Source organism: Coffea arabica, chromosome 2e (genome assembly GCF_036785885.1).
Source record: "Coffea arabica cultivar ET-39 chromosome 2e, Coffea Arabica ET-39 HiFi, whole genome shotgun sequence".
NCBI lineage: Eukaryota > Viridiplantae > Streptophyta > Magnoliopsida > Gentianales > Rubiaceae > Coffea > Coffea arabica.
In genome coordinates, this window is record NC_092313.1 from 35,669,511 (window position 1) to 35,676,725 (window position 7,215).

The following is a 7,215-nucleotide window of genomic DNA, read 5'->3' on the forward strand; positions in this document are numbered from 1 at the left end:
TGTTTATAAGTGGAAGTCTGGAGGATGGTTGACATGGTGGGCTGATGGGCAAAATCCTAAATTCCTAACTCAACCAGCAGGGTCCCTCCCCTTCAGGCTACTGTTTGCTTCTCAAGTCATTTAACTTAACTGCCCCCCTTTTTTTATTTATTTTGTTTGCTATTTTCTTGTTCTTTGTTCATGCTGTTGCATTTTTCTTTGCATTTTGGGTGGTGGCTGAAGGGAGGTGTTCTAGACCGGAATGTTGAATGAGTCAACACCACTCATCGCCACAGGAAATTGTCTTGAAGTATTATTGAGAGGTGTTTGATGTGTTGCCATTTTCGTGGTTTCGTTGGTCGCGTTGGAAAGGCACTTCTTGAGGAATGGAATGCTACACTTCTGATGTTCGATTTAGTAGAATCGTCAAATATTCATGAGCTTGCCGGTCTGAAGCGGCCACCTAATTTTGTATGATGAAATGGCTGTTGTGGTTAGGGTGGGAACGGGTCGGGTACCTACGCCTAACATGATTTGACTGACCCGACCCTAATATATCAAATTAGTCATTTTGCGATCCTAACCCTAACCTGAACAAAAAGGGGCGGGTACCCTAAAAAAAAAATGTTTTCACTTAGGGTCTGTTTAGTTGGAAGTAAAATGTTTTCCTTGGGAAAATATTTTCCGTGGAAGTAATTTTCCATGAAAATCATTTCCCTTTCATCATTTTCAAGTGTTTGGTTAGCTTATTGAAAATATTTTCTTACTTCATTTTTCTTGTGTTTATTTAACTTTTGGAATATTTTCACTTTTATTTCTATCTTTACTTTCTACACATTATAACTACATACTTCTTCCCATGCAAAATAAGAAAATTTATCTCATTGTTTAACTTTAAAAAATCTTGGAGAAATGTATATATGAATAAAAAATATCTCCTTAAGCAATAAACAAAATGCTGGCCATTTCGTGTCAAATATCAATCACATGCAATGCTTATTGTGACATATATCTTGCACTCTCACTGTTGAAAGTTTCTCTAGAAAAGAATGTCCCTATTATACATAATTAATTACTAGTATAGGATGAGCAGGATGAGTTTTTTTATTTATTTTGAATATACCAGGGGGAGGGTTGGGTTGGGTGGTACGGGGGAGGGAGTGTAAGGAAGAGGTCTTGGGTTCGAGTTCTCCTGTTTACACTAAAAAAAAAAAAAGAACATACTACAAGATGTTTTCAGTAAGTTTGGAACATACTACAGGCGGGATGCATGCATTTCGGAAAACAACTTCAGTAAGTTTGGAAGGGAAGTTGTTTTCTATAAGACGGGTGAAAATATTTTACATAGGGAAATGTTTTCAGTAACTTTTGTGCAACCAATCACGGGAAATTAGGAAAATATTTTCCTAAAAAACATTTTCACCCGAAACAAACGGACCAATATCAACATTTTTTCCAATAAAGAAAACCTGCTTTCCAATTAATATTGGAAGAGATATTATAATCAAAGCCTATACATCACCATTCTCACACATTTCATCCTTTTACAACATAACAAACATAAGGATAATAAGTATTTGGCAACTTTCCTAACTTCCTTAAGAATATTATGGTACAAGACTGCATCACAAATGAGTCGACTGTGGAATCAAGTCCTGAAAAGAATTGAATAGAGCTGATAATTTTTGGAGAAAGTATAATCAAAATAACCTTGAAAAATCTTCTCCAACTCTCTTACATCTTTGGAATATACCTTATGGCATTAAAGGTGATGAAAAAGAAAAATAAATTTCTTTCACTAAAATAAAAGAGACATAATTGCAATAAAATAAATCAAATAAATAAATAAATGAAAAACACAAATGTTTTAATTATCTAGCTAATAGAAAATTTGAGCTCCGAACACAAATCTTTGATTGAATTGATGAAAATTTTGTAGGAAAGATCGATGGAGGTAGAATAAAAATGAAAAGGATGAAAGGGATAAACAATTTTTATGATAGAGTTTCACAAATTTTTCTTCGTTTTGTTCATTTGGTTTAGGTTTCATCAAGAATATTCGCTTTCTTCGAACAAGATGAGGAAAGACGGATGAGATGGGATTAGAATATGAGGCTGTGAGCCACTTCACTTACACTTAAGATTAAAAATTATAAAATGACCCCTAATTTTTTAATATTTATATAATATACCCTGCGGGGTCGGGTACCCGCGGTTTTTTATTTTGTTGATCCGTATCCGTATCCGTATCCATTTTTATGGGTACCTAACCCGCATCTGACCTCTAAGAAAAATCGGATCGGATATCCTATTTTTCGGATCGGATCGGATCGGATCGGTTGGTCGGGTTTTCGGACCGCGGGTTTTTTTGCCCACCCCTAGTTGTGGTTGGGAAAGATCTGGCCACCGGGTCTTTTGCAAAATCATTTGTCGATGTGAATTTGGAAATTCCATTTGTTCCTAAGACAAGTGTAGAACAAAATGAAGTGACAAGTGCAAGATCCTCAGAAGTGAGAGCAACATCATCGGGAACCAAACAACATCGTAAAAGAAATCGTAGCAATGAAGACATTTAAAAGATGTCTCAACAACTTGGAGAAGTGGCAGCTGCTTTGAACAAAATTAGTGCAAACAAGCTTGATATCAACCAACTGCATGATGAGATTATGAAGATAGAAGGTTATAGCAAAGAATTTCTGGACTTGGTATTCGATCATTTGGTGCAAAATGAGAAGCTAGGAAAAGCATTTATGGCGAAGAGTCAAAGACTTCATTTGATTTCTCTCGAGAGGTTCAAGAAAGATTGGGGCGTCGAATAAAGTACGTGAACTGAATTATGCAATTGCCTTGTCAGAATAATTGTTTCTTGTATGGCCTATGAGTTATAATAGATTGTGCTTCACGAGTGGACTTGATGCTTCTCTCACGTATTAAGATATTTATTTTTCCTGGTTGTGTTTTAGCACCATTGAACCTTGGAGGTGATCTAGAAGTGGAAAAAAGGAGGGTTGACTGAGTACCTTGCCACTTGTCGTGGCCTTGGGAAGTTGTAGGTGCAGGCCAACTAGATTTGTTCAAAGCTCTGGTCACTAAGTTTTTTCCTGTAAAACGTTCACATGAACATTGGTGACGTGTTGTACAGATGTTTCCTTTTGTAACCATGATTTACTACCCGGGCAACTGATATTTTTGGGACCATTTTCCATTTGGAGATGTGATTTTTGTTTCTGTTGAGCAATATTTTATATTTTGGCATATTTTTGCCTCTGTATGCATTGAATTGTTCCAGATTTTTTATCCAACTGAGGCTAACAACATTTAAAGCAGGGATTTGAGTCACTCTAGGCTTGATTAGGCTGCTTTTATGCACCAATGGTTCTAATTCTGTACCATGAATAAGGTTTTTGATTCTAGAGCTGAAATTTTTATATTTCAATATAGGATTCTCTGCATTTAGGTTCTTCTCCCTTTTATCACTTTTTATATTCCAATATAGGATTCTCTGCATTTAGGTTCTTATCCCTTTTCAAAGGAACAACATAATGACATGATACTATACCAATAAAAAATAGTGTTCAGCTAGGTTTTCGTCTGATTTTTAACTCTTCTTTCCTAGCCAATTCATTAGTATCATTAATAATTCCATTTAAGAATTCATGGTGTAATATAAATATATATTATTTTATAAAAATTATAATATGATTATAATGGATAGAAACTAAAATTAACTTGCAATGAAATGAATATTTTGAGAGTAGAAAAATATTTGCAACATATCAGAAAATATTTTCATTAACAAACCAAACACTGAAAAATTATGAAAAAAGGAATTCGGAAAATATTTTCACTTAACAACCAAACACTGGAAAATTATGGAAAATATTTTTTTTTCGGGACCTAAATAACGATCCAAGATTCTAACTCAAGCATTTTCTTATGTCTTCCAGCCTTAGCCCGATACTCCTTTACCCTTGGCCCAACTTCCAATTAAACAAACCCACATACATACCTAACCATCTCTTGACCTAACTCGTCAACGACAACAACAAAATAGCCGCTGCCAACCCCCACCCCCCTCCCCGGTGTTTTTTTCCTTGGCCAGCCCCTTGCCTGGCCCTTTCGTTTCTTGCCTTCACCTGATGTTGCCAAAGCTTTTGGTCAAGCTTTGGCAGCGCCGCAATTCTTGACTACTACTTTTTTTTTGGTTTCTGTCTCGGAAACCTTTTTGGTAGGAAGCCCGTTGACCATTCCTATCGTAGATAGAGGAGCAGAGCATGACACATGTATTTGGAGAATGAGGTGCTAACGGACCCTATGTTGCAGTGGTAACGCGCGTGGAGATAAAGCCAACCAACGAATAGCTTGCGCTTACATTGAACAAAATTGTGAAAGTACTATTTTGTGTACTGTTACAGCCAACCAACCGTGTAGTAAAATTAATAACAACATACCAACAATATATACCCATGACATAAATATACTAAGCAATCACAAAAATTATTAGGATTATATAGTTTCTGTAGAAGTTGCTCACAAACAACGTGCAACCCACATTCCATTCAAAGTAACGATAGTACAAAAAAAAAACAAAACTAATTAATGAAAAGACGATCTCGAAAATTTTTTAATTCACAGTCACAATATGCGAATTCGTGATAAATACAAAAAAGTTGGTAGCATAAATTTTTTCCCCGAAATCATATCATTTACAGTTTCCTTAATTTCATGTTTACACTATTAACTTGTTCATTTTTGTAAATTTAATACAATTACAATTAAAAAAAATGATCTTTCCCTAACTTTGTTTTATAGGAAATAAATACTTGAAAATCAATTTTTTCGCTGTCTAATACGAAGTCTAAAGCAATTCAGGAAGGTTTCGTTATTAGTAGGTTTTGCCATTTAATTGTTCAATCTTATTTTTGTAAACTAAACCAATATCAAACATGATGGTATTTTATTTTTTGTAACTTATTCAAATTGTTTAAGCTATTGCAAAATCATTGCCATTGCTTGCTACTTCTTCGTATGGTATGTTTGGAAGACTTTAACTTTTCGAACTAAACTTAACTAAGACAACCATATTTTTCGATTGAATCCATACACAGAACTAATAATGACATTTCATTAATTTCCAAAAATTTGTAATACTTAAGAAACAATAATGGAGACACAAAAGCTGAAGAGCTAGCTTTGGATGCAGAAGTTGTCTTCAAATACACACACAACACATATATGTCTGTGTCTATATGTTTGTATTTTATCACTGTTCTAAAGATGAAATAGTGGAAAAATACTATCTACCTGGGCATTAACATTGCATATTTTATCCAATTTTTTGTAATAGACATAAAAAAAGAACCAGTACTACTAGTCAAGGACTTTTATCCATTTAATTACACAACAATACATACAATATCATGGCCAACAAATATACACCACATGATTAATACAAATTTATATGAGGTAGATCATCAGTAAAGTTGATGAAATTGAATATAAATGGCGAACCATGGATTGGGGAAGCATGGGGAAATGAGGGGATTTAGCTTAAATAAAAAACATATACATACACCATGAAAGATTACAAATTTTAAATATGTCCATATGCCGAAACGATACATATTTAACTTCACCCAATGTTGGTATCATGAATGCATGAAATGGATTATGGGTATTTTTACTGAATCAACCAATTGCAAATATATTTCCTTACTTTAGTATTACAGTTCTTCGTTGCCGTTTGGTTAACACAGTGGAATCGGATTCGGATAGGGGATCAATAATCCTAGGTTTGGAATGGAGTCAGTCATTCTAATACATCTGTTTGGTTTAGTATTAAGAATGTATGTCATTACTATAGTTCAGGTTAGGTTCGTTGGGTTTTTTGGAAATGGAATATAACATATTTTTACTAATTAAATGTATCAGTATAACTATATTAGTATAAATGTATTACTAAATTTAGTTTGACTAATTTAGAATTTTTATTAATAAGCATGCATAGTTAATAGTACAATTGATATTATCAATTATATACATATGCTATTATACATTATATAATACACATAGCTAATAATATCATTATTGTAAGTTTGTAACTAATCAAATTAAATATTATATGTAATTAGATAAAATTATACAAATATTATAATATAAATATAAACATAAAATAATATACTATATATAAATATTCATTATAATTATACATTATGTAATTATAATGTATATATTTTATATTAGATATTATTAGATATTATTATATTCATAATAATAAATATAAATATAATTATAATTATATTTTATATTACTATTATATGCGCATATATATTATAATTACATGAACATATAAATAATTGTAATGACAAATAAATAATACAAATATATTACTATATAATTGTATATAATTGTAATAAATTATATCATCTATTATGTAAATACACGGTTCTCAATTAATTAAATAATTATAATATATATTTATACAATATATTATACATGTGTATATAGTAATTATAAATACAAATATAACTATTTTTGTTATTGTAAATATATTATAATGATTATAAATATATTATATAATTATACTAATATTATATAATTATATACAATAGTTTAATTATAATATACATATCATATATAATTATATACTTTTTTTAGCGGATGGCTGGACAATTACTAGGGAATCAGTCCAGGTAGCCCCGCAAAGCATGACACGTGGTCAAGAAGCCCTTTATGCTCACAGAGACGTTTTGTTGAAGTGCAAACGCACGTGGCCAAATTGAACCAAAATGCCGTGTCCGGATGGTTAAAGTGCAAACCCGCGTGGACAGATGGAACCAGAATATCATGTCCGGATGTGGATCATCCAATTAGCAAGGAATACCGTATGCTATTGACCGCTTAGGATAGTAGAGGGAGAGATAATTGCAGGATTGAACCAGAGGTACACAGCATTTGCAAATTAACCCGTAACGAATGGAAATATGCGACAACTCGCTGTAAATGTAGTTGTGTGTCAAGAAAGATCGGAATTTAGAACATATAATAATTTCAAATTTGCCACGTGCGGTAGAGAAGAAGTCGGAAGAGCAAAAACGGGAGGTGAATGTACTGATTGGGCGTTAAATTAAAATAGAAAACGATTCACACATATGTATAATACGTATGTTTAGTACCCAAATTTGCAGCATAAGCATCCGATTCAGCTTTCGATTGTCCGTTCTTCATTCAAATCAA

At 32.7% G+C, this 7,215-nt stretch overlaps 1 long non-coding RNA gene across 1 annotated transcript; it reads left to right on the forward strand.

The window, feature by feature from the left end:
• Positions 1 to 2,472: 2,472 nt before the first annotated feature.
• On the forward strand, positions 2,473 to 3,184 carry LOC113729678 (uncharacterized). Its single transcript, XR_003458181.2, has 2 exons — positions 2,473 to 2,799; positions 2,943 to 3,184. It is a non-coding gene; the product is annotated as an uncharacterized lncRNA (long non-coding RNA).
• Positions 3,185 to 7,215: the final 4,031 nt, after the last annotated feature.